The sequence below is a fragment of the Protopterus annectens genome, chromosome 7.part1 (genome assembly GCF_019279795.1).
Source record: "Protopterus annectens isolate FY-2018-M chromosome 7.part1, PAN1.0, whole genome shotgun sequence".
In the NCBI taxonomy this organism is placed as follows: Eukaryota; Metazoa; Chordata; order Ceratodontiformes; family Protopteridae; genus Protopterus; species Protopterus annectens.
This window is the reverse complement of record NC_056740.1, coordinates 389882631-389905078: the sequence shown is the minus strand read 5'-3', so window position 1 is coordinate 389905078 and position 22448 is coordinate 389882631. Positions and strand designations below refer to the sequence as shown.

Genomic DNA, 22448 nt, shown 5'->3' with positions numbered 1-22448 from the left:
ACAGATGGGTTCTCCTGCCGTCAGGCGGGTCCTCGGTCGGCCGAATTCCAAAGTCTAGGTCCGGCGTCGGTTGTCGTCGCTTCTTCCCTGACGTTAGTGCGACAGGGATATAAAGGAACCAGCCGACGCCATTTTCTTCAGTCTTTCTTGCCGTGCGGTGCCCGAAGCAGAAGCAGTTCACAAGTGCCGGTCGGCCAGCTCCTGAAATTACGAAAATTTTGAAACCGAAGTCTTCTTGAAAGCTAAGTACCCCGCTGGGGAAACTTTTCTTGCCTCAGACCGATGTCAGACAAAGTTAATAATTGTATTTCATGTGGGAAGCAAATACCACATAAGGATTTCCATTCCCTCTGTATACCTTGTTTAGGCCCAGACCACGACGTCTCGGTCTGTCGTTTTTGTGCTACATTCAACAAATGCACCATTAAGCGTCGGGCGGAGTTCGCCCAGCATTATTTTGGAAAAACATTTAACTATATTATGTCGTCGGATACTCCGACTCCAGTTTTGTCTAAAAAACGCAAAGATAAGGACCGACACACGAGGTCCGCGGTCTCTACCGACACCACGCCAAAGCTGACTACACGTGGTCTGGTTCTCAGCGAGGCGCCTACGCAGCCCCTGACTACCGACGACACTTCATTGGCGGTGTCTACTGTGCCCGAGGTCGCAGGCTCCTCGGCCCACACCCCGACTACAGATACCGAAGCCACTCTTGGCATTGAACCTCAAAATGTGGACAGATCTACCTCCACTCAAGGTGTCTTCAGACCTTCTTCTTCTTTCTCCATCAAGGCTTTCACAAAGTCTAAAGCAGCCATGCACTCTAAGAGACAAGCTACACAGGGCCCATCTCCAGGCCCCATGCCTAAAAAGCAGATGCTTAAAATGGCTGAGGATTTAATTACCCTTATCAGGGGTTCTCAACCCCCACCGGACAAAAGGCCCAGAGTGGAGGAAGAATCCCCCTCCTCTGATCAGGGCTCCATTATTTCAGAGCACTCTGATGATCAGGAACATTCTTACTCCCCTTTTGAAGACTCTGATGTGGAGTAGTCCATTCCTTCTGTATCTCCCCCAGAGGATTACTCATTTGGGGAAACTTTGCATACTTTAAGGGAACACTTCGACTGGGAAGGCCAAGATTATTCAGATTCCAAGAAAAGGCTTAGAGAATTTCTCTTACTACCTCAGCACAGGCCTCTGGCTATACCTCCTGTCTTGGACATCCTAGATGATGTTTACTCGGAGGCCTGCCTTAACCCGGACTCTCTGCCTCCAGCCCCAGTTAAGCCTGACAGGTACTACAGGGTTCCTGACTCACACCAATTTCTATACAAAAGCCATGCTGCTGACCCAGAAACCATCTCACAGGGCCCCAAGGGAATTAAGGCCTCCACTGCTAAAAATCCATTACCTTCCGAGAGAGATTCCAGATCCTTAGAAAGGTGGGGAAAAAGGTATATACCTCGCTACCTTAACCATGAGGGCCTTAAACTGTCAGTTCCATATGCTAAAATACCAACAGTTTTGTTATCACAATTGAAAAGTAAAATGTCACAACCTGAACAACCAGACTTGAAGGAGTTGCAGGATTTGATGCATAGTGCAGAACAAGTGGGTAAGCATACCTTACAATGTGGTTTTGATGCTCTAGAGGCCTCATGTAGAGCTGCTGTTACAGGATCAGTCATACGTAGACATGCCTGGCTCAAGGAACAAACCTTGCCTGATCATGTCAAAGCTAAATTACTAGATGCCCCTCTTCAAAAGGATGTATTATTTGGTGCTAATGCTGAGGAGGTATTAAGGAAAATGGAGGAAAAGGCTAAATCAATGCAAACTGTGAAAGATTTTCTACGGGTACAACCCCCACGTTTCAGCAGAAATTGGTCCTTTCCAGCCACGGACAGACCCCAAAGAGGCAGATACAGGCGCCCGAGGGGCAGAGGACAATCCCAAGGATCCTTTAGAGGCAGACAATGGCAAGCTCCAACACAAAGAGGTGGTGAGGATAACTCGCAATCATTCAGAAAGCAAGCCCAATGACTTTCCCCTTTGCATGCCAAGCAAGACTCAAATGGCAGCCCCCTTAGGAGGAAATCTGGCATTATTTTCAAAGAATTGGCATATTGTCACAAAAGACAAATGGATCCTGGACATTATAAACAGAGGCTACAGATTCCATTTTCACACCCTTCCAAAAGTGAGAGGCATGCCAAACCTGCCACACAATCAAAGGGCAGAGGCACAAAGGCAAATTACAGATCTCATAGACATGAAAGCTATTCAAGAGGTACCTACGCACGAACAAGGTCAAGGTTTTTATTCCAGGCTATTCCTGGTACCAAGGAAGGGAAAAGATTGGAGACCTATTTTGGACCTGTCCATCCTAAACACATTTCTACTCGTACCAAAATTCAAGATGCTCACTCTACAGCAACTTCTTCCCATGCTGGGCAAGGAGTCTTGGCTGGTAACATTGGACCTCATGGAGGCATACCTGCATGTCCCAATCAGACAAAATTGCAGAAGATACCTCAGATTTCTTGCAGGTTCAACCCATTATCAATTCTCTGCATTGCCCTTTGGCCTATCTACTGCGCCCAGAGTATTCACGAAATGCCTGGCATCAGTAATTGCCTACTGCAGACTTCAAGGGATACAAATATACCCTTATTTGGACGACTGCCTGATCCAAGCGGACAGCAAGCACATTCTTCTGAAACATCTGGCTTATGTAATAATGTTGTTGAGCTCTCTGGGATACACAGTCAACAAAAAGAAATCCAGGCTAATACCCTCTCGGAAGATCATTTTCCTGGGTGCCAACTTGGACACAAACACCCAGATTGCCTACCTCACGCCAGAGAAGCAGGGGCAACTAACTCAATACTTCAGAGCACTAGCAAATTGCACCAGGCTGACTGCAAGGAAAATCCTGCAGGCTCTGGGATTCATGGCATCTTGCATCTTACTAATCCCATGTGCAAAGCTGCATATGAGGAAACTTCAGTGGTATCTGAAAAACCTATGGTCTCAACACAGCCACAGTTTGGAAACAATAATACCACTAATTCCATGTCTGCAAAAGGAATTTCTGTGGTGGGCTCAAGCATGCCAAACAAACACTAAGCCTCAAGCAAATCAAGTCATCACAACAGACGCCTCGGACTACGCCTGGGGGGCGCACATGACAGATCGGTGCATTCAGGGCAAATGGTCCCAAAAAGAAAAGCACCTTCACATCAATCAAAAGGAAATGCTAGCAGTAATAAATGCTATTATAGCTTTCAAGGACCTTCTGCAACCAGGTCAACTATTGATAAGAACGGACAACACCACAGTTATGTGGTACATAAACAAACAGGGAGGAACACATTCATACCCCCTATGCAGACTGGCCATGTCACTTTGGAACATGGCCATGGACTTACAAATCGAACTACAAGCACAGTACTTGCCAGGCAAGGAAAACACGCTGGCAGACAACCTAAGCAGAAATATGACAGATCCACACGAATGGAAGTTGCATCCAAAAGTTTTTACAGAAATAATCCAAGCACGGGGAAGGCCAGACATAGATCTCTTTGCCTCCCACAAAAATCACCAATTGACAAAATTCTGCTCAAGGATTTTCCATCCAAAGGCCTGGAGAGTGGACGCTCTCTCTTTCAGTTGGACATCAATGACAGTTTATGCCTTCCCACCTCTTCCTCTGCTGCCCAAAGTTCTTTTGAAAACCAGAGCAGACAAACCAAAGATGATTCTCATTGCTCCGGACTGGCCAAGACAATACTGGTACCCACTCCCGAGGAGCCTGACACATTCCCCACCATGGACCCTGCCTCTCGTGCCTCTTCTTCTGACTCAGCACAGCTTCAAAACTGTTCACAGCCAGCTAAAAACACTCAATCTAGCCGCATGGAAGATTCCTTAGCATCACAACAGACCCTACTCTCCAAGGAGGTGCAGGGTGTCATTTTGGAGGCCAGAAGGCCGTCAACTAGAAAAGCTTACTCCGCAAAATGGAAACGGTTTTGTGTCTGGAATGAGAAAAAGGGCCAGGATCCTGGAAAACTGAATTTACCTCAAATACTACAGTATTTAGCTGAGCTGCTAAGCAGTGGACTTTCATTCTCCTCCATCAAAATCCATGCCTCAGCCATTTCTGCAGAATACAACACTGATCCACCCTTATTCTCTCACCCTCTCCTAAGACAGTTCCTCAGAGGGGCTAAGAATCTAAGACCCCCAAGAAAACAACCAATACCTGCTTGGGATCTCAATTTCATTCTGGAAAAACTGACCTTGCCTCCCTTTGAGCCAGCTGCCTCATCAGATTTGCAATATTTGTCCTGGAAAACAGCTTTCCTTCTGGCTATTACCTCAGCTCGTAGAGTTTCAGAACTACAAGCTGTCATGGCTGTGCAGCCCTTTATCATCTTCCATTAGGACAGAGTTTCCTTACGAACCAACCCGTCCTTTATGCCTAAAGTGGTATCCAGGGTAGCTTTGAATCAGGCCATACACTTACCTACCTTTTATCCTAATCCTCAAAACAAAGGGGAGAGATTACTACACTCCTTGGACATCCACAGACAACTACGTTATTATCTGGACAGAACAAAGCCTTTCAGAAAATCAGAACAGCTCTTTGTGTCCTATGCTGTAGGAGCTCAAGGAAAGCCAATTTCGAAACAGACAATCTCAACATGGATAGCCCACTGCATACGCTTTTGCTATTCTTTTCATGGCATAACTGTACCTACAGGCATCAGATCTCACTCCACAAGGGCCACAGCTACCTCTGCAGCTTTCCTCAGAGGAGTTCCTACCAAAGATATTTTGGAAGCAGCCACTTGGGAGTTCTGTGCATACCTTCTCCAAGCACTGCCACCTACCATTATACTCCAAAACTAGAGCAGGCTTTGCCACTGCAGTCTTGCAGGGCATCCTGGCTCCTCCTAGTTCCACCTAGTGCCTACCACCCCTTTCTTAGCTTTGGGATTCTACCCATCTGTTATGACTGCAGCTGTATGCACGATGAACATAGTACAGTTTTGTACCTACCATAAATGTAGATGTTCGAGTGTTAATACAGCTGCAGTCCAGATTTCCCTCCCTCCTTCCCCTCTTGGGACAGGCCTATAGGCTAACACATCCTCATACAACCTGATTGGGGTATTCATTTATGGTGTATTTGCTTGCAACTACTGTATTTTGATTATATTGCACTGCTTTATTACACAAATTTATGTATTGCCTTCCTTCTGGGGGCACCTGACATCTGGGGCAAGAAAAACTGAAGAAAATGGCGTCTGCTGGTTCCTTTATACCCCTGTCGCACTGACGTCAGGGAAGAAGCGACGACAACCGACGCCAGACCTAGACTTTGGAATTCGGCCGACCGAGGACCCGCCTGACGGCAGGAGAACCCATCTGTTATGACTGCAGCTGTATTAGCACTCGAACATCTACATTTATGGTAGGTACAAAACTGTACTTTTTCTTTTGCCAGTTTCAAAGTAGTTTAAGGTATCTGAAAACATTTTTTCTGTGGATATTTTTTTTTTTTTTAACTTTTGTGGGGCTGGCGTGGTGTTTTAAAGTGCTTTTTACTGCATTTTTCTATCAAAAAGTAACTTTTGTGGACCGATGGTGTTTACTGGCAGTTTTGCTCATCTTCCTCAGGAAAGAGGCACCATTTTCGTCTTGACCATAGAACAGACTACCGGTCCTATGGTTGGTCCTCCTTTCACCCACAAAAAGAAAAAAAACTAAGCAAACATCCTTTTCCACCACAGCAAACTAGCAATTTCCCTCAGTCACAGGTATGGTGACTCTGCGGTGGCCATCTATTGTACCTTATACAACCTATCTGTTACCCCAAATCAATCTAGTGTAGCACCTGTAGACACTATGGACCATGTGTTATTCATGGCCTTGCAGCTATTGGGGTCCCCACACTGGGCAAGGGAGAGCCATTCTTGTCTGTCTTGGGAGAGGGGACAGGGAACAGTTACCTTGTGCCAGAATGCTCTGCCCATCCTTGAGGAAGCTGCTGCTTCCACCATTGGTAACATGGTTGGCCCCATTCTATCCTGTCAACAAGAAGCACAAAACCAAGCATGCATCTACTCCTCCTCAATTTTCTTTAGATAGGACTAGTTTACTGCGTTTGGCTCAGCCTATTGATCCTTGTTGTAAAGTAGTTTCTGGTAAAAGAAAGAGAGATTCTTCTTTTCCTGAAGAGATCCAAGATTTTGAATATGAACAAGAAAATGCAGGAACAGATTTTTTTTCCCTTCAGATTTGTGATTCCCTGTAGATTTGTGATTCAAACACAGAGGAGTGTTCAGTTTCTAATTCTTCCTGTGGAGGTCTCTCTTTCTCTGAGACTTTTGCTAGAATGTGCCACCATTTTCAGTGGGAAAACACTGAGATTTCTCAGTCCCTGAGAAAGTGTTATTACAGAAGGATTTTACAGAACTTGCATCCATTCCTCCATTTTTGTCTGCTTTAAATTTTCCTGATAGCCAGCTGCCCCTAAAAAGGCAGATAGAATGTATAAAGTTCTGCAGTCTTTTAAATTTTTACACATTCTTCCCAAACGTGAACCAGCAGCTATAGCTTTAGTTGCTCCCACTGCTGCTCAGCACTTGGTTAATTCCAGTCCTATTCTTTCTCATAAGGATGGAAAAATTATTAATAGGTATGGGGAAAAAGTGTATACTTTGCAAGTTTGATTTTCAGAATTTTGAGTAGTCAGGCTTGTTAACATGTTTGTTCTGATAAGTTGTGAAAGTATGAAGAATGTTTTATTTGCAGTTTCTTCATGTGAAGAAAAATGTCCTTTAAATAATTTAGTTTCTTCTATAGCACAGGTCACTACTCATTGCTTAAAGTTCGTGCAGGACTCTGCTGATACTTACTCCAGGGCTATGGCCACTGGTACTGTTTTGAGGAGGTATGCATGGCTGCATTCTCAGAACCCTGCCAGATGAAGTTAAAATTGAAATTTTTAAGTTTTTCTTTGGATAGAGATTGTGTTTGGACCCCCTGTTGCAGAGTTGATAAAAAAGTGTGATGAAGGAGGCAAGCTGATCCAGGGAATCTCTGATTTTCGGCTTTCTTTTTCCAAATTTTCCAAGGAATTTTCTGTCTCCTCATCCATTTTTGGCAATAAAAAAGAATAAACAGTCTCGACAAAATACAGGTAAAGAGATGTTTAAGAAGAAATGGCAAGGGAGGTCCAAAAACAAGTCTTGAATCTCCCAAAGTCAGACAGTCCAGCAAATCTGATTGACTGCTCAAGGTAACTTATGACCCCCTCCCACCCTGGCCCCTTTTGTCTTCCAGAAAGTCTGAATTTCCATTTTTGTTTTGTTTAGCAACAGATTGTTTCAGATAGATGGGTTCTGAAAATGATTCGGCAGAATTATGGATGACAGTGGGATAAAATTCCTACTTTACAGGAGGTCATTTCTCATCCTCCATATCAGACCGTCTTGTTTCCACCAGTTCGTCATCATATGCTATCCCAAGTGTGATTGAACCAGTTCCTCTTTCCCAGGTGGGGTAGTTTTTTTATTCACAGATGTTCCTTCTGCCAAAGAAAGGAAATACTTTGAGGTAAGTTCTGGATCTTTCTAGCCTAAACCTGTTTATGATGGTGCCCAAATTCAAAATTGTCACTTCACAACTTGTTTACCTCCTGTTTCTCTCTCTCACATTTCCCGGTAGCACTAGACTTAAGAGATGCTTATCACATCCCTATTCATCCAGATTTCAAACACTTAAGGTTCTGCGTGCCTGGATCACATTATCAGCTCTCTGCCATATCCTTTGGACAATCCCCTGCACCGAGTGTTCACAGACTGTATTGTTCCACTTATAGCTCATTTCAGGCTACAAGATATCCACATTTTTCCATATTTGAGAACTTGCTTATCTTTCCAGAGTCTTTGAGTGTCAGGAGTCTCTCTCCAGGTTGAGAGATCTCTTAACAAGTTGGGAGTCCAAGAGAACATTCAAAATTCTTTCTTGACTCCTTTACACAGGATTGTCTTCCTGGAATGCAAACTAGACACCTCCGTTAAAAAGAGCTTTTCCTCCATAAAAAATAAAATAAATCTTTGTCTATTTCTGAAGTTTTCTACTTGGACTTCGGTCACTGTGAGGTAATACTTCAGGATTTATGGCATCTGTTGATGTTCTTCGTGTTTCACTGTTGCAGTCATTACAATTGGGTTATCCTGCTGGCAGGCTACCCTCAGTCGGCCTGAATTCCAAAGTCTAGGTCCGACGTCGGTTGCTGTCGCCTCCTCCCTGACGTCAGTGCGCCAGGGGTTATAAATGATGCAGCCAACGCCATTTTCTTCAGTCTTTCTTGCTGTGTGGTGCCCGAAGCAAAAGTAGTTCGCAAGTGCTGGCCGACTCCTGAGATTTTCTTGTTCGAATTTCAGATCCAAAGTCTTCACTAAAAGCCAAGTACCCCGTTGGGGAAACTATTTTCTTGCTCCAGACCAATGTCAGAAAAAGTTAATAATTGTATTTCTTGTGGGAAGCAAATACCTCATAAGGACTTTCATTCTTACTGTATTCCTTCCCTAGGCCCTGACCACGACGTTGCTAGTTGTCGGTTTTGTGCTAGATTTAACCAACGCACTATTAAGCGTCGGTACGATTTTGCATTTCACTATTTTGGCAGAAGATTTAACTATACAATGTCGTCGGATAGCCATCCGACTACCGGAATTCACAAGAAACGCAAAGAAAAGGATAAGCATCCGAGGTCCAAAACCGACGACGAGGCTTTTTCTAAGCCATTCGCCGGTTCTCAGTGAGGCACCTTCGCAGCCCCTGACGACCGCTACTTTAGACTCGCAGGCCTCTACTGACACCCATGTGGAGTCGACCAAGCCGCTGGAAGCTCAAGGTATTGGACCTTTGGAAACTATTTCCTCAGATGGGTCCGGAACCGCTGAGCAGGCATCGGCTTCTGAGGGTGTTTTCAGACTTACTCAATTATATGTTAAAACGACTTCAGCTTCAAAGGCAAAGACTAAAGCACCTTTAAAAGACAAAGAAACAAGTACAACAGCCTCATGGACAGGCCTCCATGCCTAAAAAACATATGCTCAAAATGGCCGAAGACCTAATTACTTTGATCAGAGGTTCCCATCCCTCTCCTGATAAGAGGCCTAGGCAAGAGACAGAATATGAATCTTAAGATCAGGTTTCCATTTCATCTGATTCCTCTTCTGATCAGGAATACTCTCTTCCTCTCTGAGGATTCTGATGCTGAAGAATCTATCCCTTCAGTCTCTCCTCCTGAGGATTATTCTTTTGGGGAAACTTTACATAGCATGAGGGAACATTTCCACTGGGAGAGCCAAGATTATTCAGAATCTAAGAAAAGGCTCAGAGACTTCCTTTTACTACCACAACACAGGCCCCTAGCTATTCCATCTGTGTTAGACATTGTAGATGATGTATTTTCAGAGTCCAGTCTGACCCCTGACTCCTTACCTCCAGCTCCTGTTAAGCTGAACAGGTACTACATGGTTCCTGACTCTCATAAATTCCTTTTCAAACCCTGCTGCTGACCCAGAAACTATCTCTCAGGGTCCCAAAGGGGTCAAGGCTTCCACTGCAAAAAACCCTACTCCCTCTGACCGGGATTCTAGGGCACTGGACAGATGGGGAAAAAAAAATTACACTTCTGCTACCTTGGCTATAAGAGCTTTAAATTGTCAGTTTCATATACTCAAATATCAGCAATATATTATGTCACTGCTTAAACAGAAAATGTTGATAAATTCTGAATGTGCAGAAAACAAAGAAATGCAGGATTTATTGCATGCAGCTGAACAAGTTGGAAAGCATACTTCGCAATGTGGTTTTGATTCTCTGGAGGCCTCCTGCAGGGCCGCAGTTACGGGTTCTGTCATTAGGAGGCATGCTTGGTTAAAGGAACAAAATCTACCTGATCATGTTAAAGCAAAATTATTAGATGCTCCATTACAGCATGATGCTTTGTTTGGTGTTAAGGCAGAAGAGGTGTTAAAGAAAATGGAGGAGAAAGTTAAATCTATGCAAACAGTCAAGGATTTCTTACAGGTACAGCCACCAAGATTTAGCAGACACTGGCCTACAAAGAATTGGTCCTTTCCAGTGTCAGACAGGCCACAAAGGGGCAGATACAGGCACCCTAGAGGCAGAACCCAGCCCCAAGGTTCGTACAGGTCTAAACAATGGGGTGCTTCTACCTCCAAAACTGGAGAAGACAAATCACAACCATACAGAAAACAGTCCCAATGACTTCCCCCTGCCTGCGCCAAGCACTTATCTTCTGGCAGCACCTTTAGGGGGAAAACTAGCACTTTTTTCTCAAAAACTGGCACATAATAACCCAGGACAAATTGGTCTTAAACATAGTGTCACAAGGCTACAAGTTTCACTTCCATACCCTGCCAAGGGCAAACGGTTGGCCATACCTGCCAAAACATCAATGGGCAGAGGCACAAAAACAAGTCTCATCCCTCATGGACATGAGGGCCATTCAACAAGTACCAGAGCAAGAGCAGGGACAAGGATTCTTTTCAAGACTGTTCTTGGTACCCAGAAAAGACAAAGCCTGGAGACCAATACTGGACCTATCTATTCTAAACACATATCTGAATATTCCAAAATTTAAAATGTTGACTCTACAGCAGCTTCTGCCCATGTTGGGCAAGAAGGCTTGGCTTGTGACTTTAGATCTAAAAGAGGCATGCCTGCGTGTCCCAATCAGACAAACATGCAGAAGATACCTCACATTCAAAGCTGGCTCAGTGCACTACCAATTCTCTGCACTGCCCTTTGGCTTATCTACTGCGCCCAGGGTCTTCACAAAGTGCCTGGCACCAGCAATTGCATACTGCAGACAGAGGAATACAAATATATCCTTACTTGGATGACTGCCTCATTCAAGCAGAGAACAAGGACATTCTTCTACAGCATCTGGCATTTGTAAAGAGATTACTACCATGCCTAGGGTACACAGTCAACGAACAGAAATCAAAACTACTACCCTGTTAAGAGATAATATTCCTGGGTGCAAGCTTAAATACAACTGCCCAGATGGCTTATCTCACGCCAGACAAACCAAGGCAGCTGACTACATATTTCAAACTGTTGGCAACAAAGGCCCAGTTATCTGCAAGAAAAATTCTGCAGGCTTTGGGCTTCATGGCATCCTGCATTCTACTAATTCCATATGCAGGACTGCATATGAGGAAACTTCAATGGTACCTAAAAAGTGTTTGGACTCAACATTGCCACAGCCTGGAAACAATAGATGTTCATCGTGTTTCACTGTTGCAGTCATTACTCTTGGGTTATCCTGCTGGCAGGCTACCCGCAGTTGGCCAGAATTCCAAAGTCTAGGTCCGGCGTCTGTTGCTGTCGCCTCTTCCCTGACATCAGTGCGCCAGGGGTATAAAAGGTGCAGCAGACGCCATTTTCTTCAGTCTTTCTTGCTGCGCGGTGCCCGAAGCAAAAGTAGTTTGCAAGTGCCGGTTGGCCGACTCCTGAGATTTTCAAATACGAATTTCAGAACCAAAGCCTTCATTAAAGCTAAGTACCCCATTTGGGGAAACTTTTTTTCTTGCTCCAGACCGATGTCAGAAAAAGTTAACAATTGTATTTCTTGTGGGAAGCAAATACCTCATAAGGATTTTCACTCTTACTGTATTCCTTGCTTAGTCCCTGATCACAACGTTGCTACTGTCGGTTTTGTGCTAGATTTAACCAACGCACTATCAAGTGTCATTTCGATTTTGCATTTCATTACTTTGGCCGAAGATTTAATTATATAATACCGTCGGACCAGCTGACAACCAGAGTTTACAAAAAACGCAAGGACAAGGAAAAAGATAGGCATCCGAGGTCCAAAACTGATGACGAAGCCCCTGCTAGGCCAGTCGCCGGTTCTCAGTGAAGCGCTTTCGCAGCCCCTGGCGCCCGCTACCTCAGAGCCACAGGCCGCTTCCGACTCCCATGTGGAGCCGACTGGGCCTCTGGATACTCAAGGTATTGGACACTCGGAAATCATTCCCTCAGATGGGTCCGGAGCCACTGAGCAGGCATCAGCTTCTGAGGGTGTTTTCAGACCTACACAACTACATATTAAGCCATCTTCAGCTTCAAAGACAAAGACTAAAGCAGCACTAAAGACAAAGAAACCAGTACAGCATTCTCCTACTCAGACTTCCATGCCTTAAAAAACAGATGCTCAAAATGGCCGAAAACCTAATTACTTTGATCAGTGGCTCCCATCCCCCTCCTAATAAGAGGCCGAGGCAAGAGACAGAATATGAATCTTCAGATCAGGTTTCTATTTCCTCTGATTCCTCTTCTGAACAGGATTACTCCATGCTTCCATATGAGGATTCTGATGCTGAAGAATCCATCCCTTTAGCCTCTCCTCCTGAGGATTATTCTTTTGGGGAAACCCTGCATACCATGAGGGAGCATTTCCACTGGGAGAGTCAAGATTATTCTGAACCTAAGAAAAGACTCAAAAACTTTCTGCTACTTCCTCAGCACAGACCCCTTGCTATTCCACCTGTTCTAGACATTGTAGATGATGTATTTTCAGAGACCGGCCTGTCCCCTGACTCTCTACCCCCTGCACCTGCTAAGCCAGACATACTACAGGGTCCCAGATTCTCATAAATTCCTGTATAAAAACCCAGCTGCTGACCCAGAAACTATATCTCAGTGTCCCAAAGGGGTTAAAGCTACCACTGCAAAAAACCTTGTCCCCTCTGATGGGGATTCTAGGGCTCTAGACAGATGGGGGAAAAAGTCTATACTTCTGCTACCCTGGCTGTAAGGGCTTTAAATTGTCAGTTTCATATGCTTAAATATCAGCAATATTTAATGTCACTGCTTAAACAGAAATTGTTGACAAATACTGAATGTTCAGAGAACAAGGAATTGCAGGATTTATTGCATGCAGCTGAACAAGTGGGAAAGCATACTTTGCAATGTGGTTATGATTCACTGGAAGCCTCTTGCAGGGCCACTGTTATAGGTTCTGTTATTAGAAGGCATGCTTGGTTAAAGGAACAGAATCTGCCTGATCATGTCAAAGCAAAATTATTAGATGCACCATTACAGTATGATACTTTTTGGTACTAAAGCAGAAGAGGTGTTGAAAAAAATGGAGGATAAAGCAAAATCCATGCAGACAGTCAAGGATTTCTTACAGGTACAGCCACCCAGGTTTAGCAGAAACTGGCCTTCTAAAAAGTGGTCCTTTCCAGTGTCAGACCACAAAGAGGCAGATACAGGCATCCCAGAGGCAGATCTCAGCCCCAAGGCTCATACAGGCCTAAACAATGGGGTGCTTCTACCTCCAAAAGCAGAGAAGACAAATCACAACCTTACAGGAAACAGTCCCAATGACTTTCCCCTACCAGATCCAAGCACTTTTCTTTTAACAGCCCCCTTAGGGGGAAAACTAGCACTTTTTTCATCAAATTGGCAAAGGATTACCCAAGACAAATGGGTCCTGAACATAGTGTCCCAAGGCTACATGTTCCATTTTCACACACTACCAAGGTCAAAAGGTATGCCAGACCTGCCACACAATCAATGGGCAGAGGCACAAAAACAAATTACAGCCCTCATGGACATGAGGGCCATTCAGCAAGTACCACAACAAGAGCAGGGGCAAGGATTTTACTCCAGACTTTTCCTAGTACCCAGAAAGGACAAAACCTGGAGACCAATACTGGACCTGTCTATACTAAATACGTTTCTGGAAGTTCCAAAATTCAAGATGTTGACTCTACAGCAGCTACTGCCCATGCTGGGCAAGAAGGCTTGGCTCGTAACTTTGGACCTAAAAGAGGCATACCTGCATGTCCCAATCGGACAGTCCTGCAGAAGATACTTCAGATTCATAGCTGGCTCAATGCATTACCCATTCTCTGCACTGCCCTTTGGCTTATCTACTACGTCCAGGGTCTTCACAAAATGCCTGGCACCAGTAATTGCGTTTTGTAGACAAAAAGGAATTCAAATATATCCCTACTTGGACGACTGCCTAATTCAAGCAGAGAACAAAGACATTCTTCTAAAGCATCTGGCATTTGTAAAAAGATTACTAATTGGCCCTAGGGTACACAGTAAACGAAAAGAAATCAAAAGTAGTGCCCTCTCAAGAGAATAATATTCCTGGGTGCAAGCCTAAATACAACTGCCCAGATGGCTTATCTCACGCCAGACGAGCAAAAGAAACTGACTATTTACTTCAAGATTTGGCAACAAAAACCCACTTATCTGCAAGGAAAATCCTGCAGGCCTTGGGTTTCATGGCATCCTGCATTCTACTAATTCCATATGCCAGACTGCATATGAAGAAACTACAATGGTATCTAAAAAGTGTTTGGACTCAGCATTGCCACAGCCTGGAGACAGTAATTGCACTAATTCCCTGCCTGCAACAGGAGTTTCGATGGTGGGCAGAAGCCTGTCACCACAACAAGGGTCTGCCATTCAGTTTACCCACAGCCAGACAGACACTGACAACGGATGCATCAGATTAAGCCTGGGGGGCCCATATGGCAGGAAAATGTATTCAGGGCACATGGCCTTCACACCAGATGCATCTGCACATTAATCAAAAAGAGATGCTAGCTGTTCAAAATGCCCTGACAGCTTTCAAGGACCTGCTTCATCCAAGACAGTTACTGATAAAGACAGACAACACTACGGTCTTGTGGTACATAAACAAGCAGGCAGGTACATATTTCTACCCCCTCTGCAGACAAGCAATGACCTTATGGGACACAACGTTGGCTTTTCAAGTTCACCTGCAAGCACAATTCCTGCCAGGAAAAACAAATACTCTGGCAGACGAACTAAGCAGAAACCTCATGGATCCCCACGAATGGAAACTGGATCCACAAGTCTTCAGCATGATAATAAGGAAATGGGGATGCCCAGACATAGATCTATTTGCCTCCCCTCACAACTGCCAATTGCAGAGATTTTGCACAAGGATTTATCACAAGCAAGCATGGAAAGTGGACGACCTATCCTTCAGCTGGAAAAATTTAACAGTATATGCTTTTCCCCCGCTGCCTCTCCTTCCCAGGGTACTCCTAAAGGTCAGACAAGAGAAGCCAAAAATGATACTGATTGCACCAGACTGGCCACGCCAGCACTGGTACCCATTCCTAAAGAGGTTGTCTCAAGGTCCAGCATGGATACTGCCTCAAACTTCTCACTTGCTGACCCAGCAAAACAGTCAGATCCTGCACAGCCAACTCAGGACCTTAAATCTGGCAGCATGGCGGATAATGTAGCCATTCAGAACACTCCTCTTTCAAAAGCTGTTATGGGTGTTATCTTGGAGGCCAGGAGGCCCAGTACCAGAAAATCTTATGCAGAAAAATGGAAGAGATTCTCTGCTTGGAACAAGGCATCGACACGTCTGTACCAAATATCCCTCAGATTTTACAATAGCTAACTGAGATGCTAAACAGAGGCCTTTCTTTCTCATCTTTTTAAGATTCATGCCTCTACCATTTCAGCCCATTACAATACGGAGCCACCTATCTTTTCTCATCCTTTAATAAGGCAGTACCTCAGAGGGGCCAAAAACATTAGGCCTCCAAGGAGAACACCAATTCCGGCCTGGGACCTCAATTATGTTTTGGAAAAACTCACACTGCCTCCCTTCGAGCCAGCATCAGCAGCAGATATAAAATTCTTATCCTGGAAAACAGCTCTGCTCCTAGCAATAACCTCTGCAAGGCGAGTCTCGGAGTTAGTTACAAGCACTCATGGCTGTGAAACCTTTCATCATTTTTCATCCAGACAGGGTTTCTCGGAGTACAAACCCTACATTTATGCCTAAGGTGGTATCCAGTGTGGCCCTCAACCAAACCATTCACTTGCCAACCTTTTATCCTAATCCACAGAACAAGGGTGAGAAAATTCTGCATTCTTTGGACATACACAGGCAGTTACGATTCTACTTGGACAGAACTAAAGCTTTCAGAAAGACTGAGCAACCTTTAGTGCCATATGCTGCAGGATCACAAGGAAAGGCTATCTCAAAACAGACTATTTCTAAATTGATAGGCCATTGCATCTGTTTCTGCTATTTTCAACGTGGCAAATCAGTGCCTAAGGGCATTAGGTCTCATTCCACCAGAGCAGCAGCCACTTCAGCAGCCTTCCTCAGAGGAGTACCAACCAAAGATATCTTAGAGGCTGCAACTTGGAGTTCAGTGCACACCTTCACAAAGCACTACCACTTACCTCTTTACTCTAAGTCCAGAGCAGGCTTTGCCACTGCAGTTCTGCAGGGCTTCATAGCCTCTCCTAATCCTATTTAGCCCAGCCACCCTTCCTCAGCTTTGGGATTCAACCGAAGAGTAATTACTGCAACAGTGAAACACGATGAACATAGTACAGTTGTGTACCTACCGTAAATGTAGATGTTCGAGTGTATTCACTGTTGCAGTCTAGGTTACCCACCCACCATCCCCCTTTTGCTGGGACTTATCTGCACTTCTCTATCCTATACAACTTATTTGGTGTATTTGCTTGTAGATGAGACATGTTATTTTTTTGCATGCATTTTTATTGGCATATTTTTCAGCCTTCCAATTGGAGGCACCTGACATCTGGGGCAAGAAAAACTGAAGAAATTGGTGTCTGCTGCATCTTTTATACCCCTGGCGCACTGACGTCAGGGAAGAGGTGACAGCAACCGACACCGGACCTAGACTTTGGAATTCTGGCCGACTGCGGGTAGCCTGCCAGCAGGATAACCCAAGAGTAGTGACTGCAACAGTGAATACACTCGAACATCTGCATTTATGGTAGGTACACAACTGTACTTTACTATCATTCCCTTCCTGCAACAGGAGTTTTGATGGTGGGCGAAGGCATGTCACCAGAACAAGGGACAGCCATTCACTCTGCCCCCTAGCCACACAGACATTAATAACGGATGCATCGGATTATGCCTGGGTAGCCCACATGGCAGGAAGATGTATTCAAGGCACATGGTCCGCAAACCAAATACATCTGCATATCAATCAAAAAGAGATGGTAGCTGTTCAAAATGCCCTGACAGCCTTCAAGGACCTACTTCATCTGGGACAACTACTGATATAGACAGACAATACCACTATCATGTGGTATATAAACAAGCAGGGAGGCACTCATTCTTATCCCCTTTGCAGACTAGCCATGACTTTGTGGGACACAGCATTGACTTACCAAGTACATCTGCAGGCACAATTCTTGCCAGGAAAGATAAATACTCTGGCAGACTAACTAAGCAGAAACCTCATGGATCCCCACAAGTGGAAATTGGATCCACAAGTCTTCAGCATGGTAACAAGGAAATGGGGATGCCCGGACATAGATCTATTTGCCTCACCTCACAACTGCCAACTAAAGAGATTCTGCACAAGGGCTTATCACAGACAAGCATGGAAAGTGGATGCCCTATCTTTCAGCTGGAAAAACTTAACAGTATGTGCCTTTCCTCCTCTGCCTCTCCTCCCCAAGGTACTCCTAAAGGTCATACAGGAGAAGCCAAAAATTATACTGATTGCCCCAGACTGACCACGCCAGTACTGGTATCCAGTCCTAAGGAACTTGTCACAAAGCCCAGCCTGGACCTTACCTCAAGTGCCTCATCTACTGTCCCAGCAGAACAATCAGATCCTGCACAGCCAACTCAAGACCTTAAATCTGCCAGCATGGCAGATAATGTAGTCCTACAAAACATAAGTCTCACTAAAGCGGTGATGGATGTCATTTTGGAGGCCAGGAGGCCTAGTACTTGAAAATCCTATACTGGAAAATGGAAGAGATTCTGTGCTTGGAACCAGGCACAAGGAATTGACACAGCTGTACCAAATATTCCTCAGATTTTGCAATACTTGACTGAGATGTTGGACAAAGGCCTATCCTTTTCATCTATAAAAATTCATGCCTCTGCCATTTCAGCTCATTACAATACAGAGCCACCAATCTTTTCTCATCCTTTATTAAGGCAGTACCTCAGAAGGGCCAAAAATTTAAGGCCTCCAAGGAGAGCGCCAGTACCTGCATGGGGCCTCAATTATGTCTTGGAAAAACTCACCCTGCCTCCTTTTGAGCCAGCCGCTACAGCTGATATAAAGTTTTTATCTTGGAAAACAGCTCTGCTCCTAGCAATAACTTCTGCAAGATGAGTCTCAGAGCTACAGGCAGTCATGGCTGTGGGACCTTTTATCATTTTTTATCCAGACAAGGTTTCTCTGCGGACAAACCCGACATTTATGCCTAAGGTAGTGTCCAGTGTGGCCCTTAACCAAACTATTCATCTGCCTAATTTTTATCCAAACCCATAGAATAAGGGGGAGAGAATTCTGCATTCTTTGGACATACACAGACAGCTACGCTTCTATTTGAACAAAACCAAAGCTTTCAGAAAGACAGAGCAATTACTAGTGGCATGTGCTGCAGGATCACAAGGAAAGGCTGTCTCAAACAGATTATTTCAAAGTGGATAGGCCACTGCATTCGTTGCTGATATTCACAACATGGCAAGCCAGTACCTAAGGGCATTAGGCCACATTCAACCAGAGCAGCAGCCACTTCAACAGCCTTCCTCAGGGGAGTACAACCAAAGACATTTTAGAGGCTGCTACTTGGAGTTCAGTGCATACCTTCACAAACCAGTATCACTTACCACTCTACTCTAAATCCAGGGCAGGCTTTGCCACTGCAGTTCTGCAGGGCCTAATAGCTGCTCCTAATGCTATTTAGCTCCAGCCTCCCAACCTTAGCTTTGGGATTCAACCCAGTTGTAATGACTGCAACAGTGAAACACAAAGAACATAGTACAGTTGTGTACACTTACCATAAATGTAGATGTTCGAGTGTACTTACTGTTGCAGTCCAGGTTACCCACCCGCCATCCCCCATTTCTTTGCTGGAACTTATCTGTACTTCTCTATTCTATGCAACCTATGTGGTGTATTTGCTTGTAGATGAAGGCAAAATATATACTTTGGTGCATGCATGTTTTGTTGACATATTTTTAGCCAACCCTTTTTGGGGCCAGCTGACATCTGGGGCAGGAAAAACTGAAGAAAATGGCGTCTCCTGCATCATTTATACCCCTGGCACACTGACGTCAGGGAGGAGGCGACAGCAACCGACGCTGGACCTAGACTTTGGAATTCAGGCCGACTGAGGGTAGCCTGCCAGCAGGATAAACTCAATTGTAATGACTGCAACAGTGAATACACTCGAACATCTACATTTATGGTAAGTGTACACAACTGTACTTTCTCATGATAACCTTGGCAAGATTCCACATGTGAAAGATACAGTAGTATCTGAAATCTCCTTTGTCCCAGCGTCAACACCCTTTTTCTTTTCAAGTTATTAATTTATTTACATTTATTTACCGGGTAATGTCCGACTGGGCAAAGTGCCCTTTTCAGTGGAGGCCCGGGGAGAAAAGCTCCAGAAACATAGATATACAAAGGCATATGTATAAAGCAGCATATAATGTTGTTGGGTCTTTCGGCTTTTCCCGGTTAGGGGTCGCAATAGCGGAACTCCGGTCCGCTAATGATTAGCAGTAGATTTTTATGTGCCGAGTTGCCAGCCCTGACGCACAGCCTTCAATGAAGGTACACCCATTTACGCATGTCTCCACACAGAAGACGCTCTAGCTGAGAATCGAACAGGACGACAAAATCATAGAGATATATTAATTTATATTAAAAACATGCATATTTTATGTATCTATATATATAGATATATATATATATAGATATATATATATATATATATATATATATATATATATATATATATATATACATATACACATACGTACATACATACATACACATTCCAATGAGTGGTGGCAGTGTCCTCATCCAAAGGCTATGTGGATGTATGAGAGCTGCAGGGGGGGAGACAGGTTAGTCAGGAGGAGAACAGCAGCAGTCCCTGTTTAAAGTTTTGAGAAAAATTAATGGATAGAATAGGTTGTGGAAGAGAGTTGCAGTACTTTGCAATTTTGTAACAGTATAAGGAGTCACCATGCGAGTTGTGTGATTTGTTTACTTTAAGTAGCACTTTGTCTGCTGACCTAAGAGAATTAAGGTTTTTGTAGGGTTGAACAAGGTTAGATAGAGATGAGTAAGTGATCAGGTTTGTACATCACTGTATGGGTGATTAATAGTTTGTTTAATATAACTAAGTTTGGGAGTTCCAGCCAGTTAAGTTGTAAGGCAGTACAGTGATCAGCCTTTTGGGGCTGGCTAGCTGCAAATTTGGCTATCTTGTTATAGCATGATTCAAGGTTATTCATTTCTGTTTTGCGAAGGTTTGTAAATATTTGAGAACAGTAGAGTAGTGAATAGGCGGCCACGGTGGTGCAGTGGTTAGCATTGCCGCCTCACAGTAAGAGGTTCTCCTGGTTCGATTCTCAGCTGGGGGTGTCTTCTGTGCGGTGTCTGCATGTCCTCCCTGTGGTCGCGTGGGTTTCCTCCAGGTGCTCCGGTTTCCTCCCACATCCCAAAGACATGCTGTAGGTGGATTGGACACTCTAAAGTGGCCCTAGGCATGAGTGCATGCATGTGTGTGCCTTCTGTGGAAGGTTGGGCGCCAGGCTGGCAACTCGACACTGTAAAACTCCACTGCCAATCATGAGCGGACATGTGATCCCTAACCGGGAAAAAGCAGAAAGAAGAAGAATAGTGAAGATCGCAGGTGGATTCTTGCCGTTGCCAGTCTAGCATGATTAGTAAGAAAGGGTTTGGCTCTATAGAGTGTACCAAGTTTTATTTGAACCTTTTTAATTGTCTGTGCTATGTGTTTGTCAGATTTCAATGCATTATCTGTAGTAACCCCGAGCAGTTTAGTGTGTTCAACAGGTTCTATTTTTGTGCCATTTGTCCCAGTCATAGTGTTTGTTGTAAGAGAAATATTTTGGTGAAGACGACGGATATCCTTAACTCCGTTACATCTTCCTCCTCTATGCTCCAGAGCAAGTCACCACAGATGCTTCAGACTTTGCTTGGGTAATTTCAGGAGGAATAAAAGTGCAATGGAGTGTAGGATACCAAGGACAGATGCAAGCACGTGAATTTCAAGGAGATGTTTCCCACTGTTTATAGGTACTCAACTGTCTGAACCATCTTTAATCCCCTGAACGGCAAGTGATTACATACAGTACCCACGGTCCTGATTTATCATTAAGGAAGAAGGAACCAGGTCTTATCCCCTTTGCAGACTAGCCATGTTAGCTTGGGATATAGCTTCACAGCACGGTCTCATTACAGGCATCCTACATTCTGAGAGACCAAAATTGTTTGGCAGACAAGCTGAGCAGGAGCAGAGCAGACCCTCATGAATGGAAACTAGATCAGAGGGTCATCCAAGATTTGATCCATCTGTGGTGAGTTCCTCAAGTAGCGCTCTTAACCTCCTCTCTGAATAATCAACTGTGGCAGTTCTGTTCCAGGACTCCTTGCATGAAGGCCTGGAAGACAGATGACTTTTCCTTGTTTTTTTTTTATTGTTTATTTATTTTTCAACAGAAATCATGCTCTTCGTGTTTCACTGTTGCAGTCATTATACTTGGGATGTCCTTCATGGATGCATCTGCAGTCATAACAACTGGGTTGTCCTGTCGTCAGGCAGCCCTGCAGTCGGCCGGATTCCAAAGTCCGGGTCCGGCTTCGGCTGATGTCGCACTTCACCCGACGTCATCTCTGCTGGTCTCCGGGTATAAAGGCATCAGCCGACGCCATTTTCTTCAGTCTTTCTTGCCGCGTGGCGCCCGAAGCAGAAGCTGTTCGCAAGTGCCGGTCGGTCGGATCCAGAGATTTCTACTACCGAATACTACTTCGAAGACTTCTAAAAGCTAAGTACCCCGTTGGGGACTCTTTCTTGCCTCAGCCGATGTCAGAAAAAGTCAATAACTGTTTAACTTGTGGGAAACAAATACCTCATAAAGATTTCCACTCTTACTGTTTGCCTTGTTTAGGCCCAGACCACGACGTAGCAGCCTGTTCGGCCTGTGCTTCCTTCAACCGACGAACGCTTAGGCGTCGGTCGGAGTTTGCTGAACAGTTTTTCGGTTCTGAATTTGCGTACATTATGCCGTCGGATCCTTCGACTACCCAAATTGTTAAGAAACGCAAAGAAAAAGACCGACACTCGCGGTCCACGGTTTAGGACGAAAACATGGTAAAGCAAACGCGAGTGTCTCGGTTTCGCCGAAACCGAGAAACGTTCAAAGCACAGCTGAATCTTTGACTACTTCTGAGGTTCCTGCTACCTTACTTGAATCGGCCTCTGAAACTTTACCTACTACAGTGGCTTCTAGTGAATTATCAGACACCATCCCTTTG

The 22448-nt window shown here is 44.6% G+C and overlaps 1 protein-coding gene across 1 annotated transcript in view; it reads left to right on the top strand.

Moving 5' to 3' along the window:
• The window catches only part of FAM214A (family with sequence similarity 214 member A), a 1637733-nt gene that overhangs the window by 976725 nt on the left and 638560 nt on the right, over positions 1 to 22448 (top strand). The window lies entirely within an intron of this gene.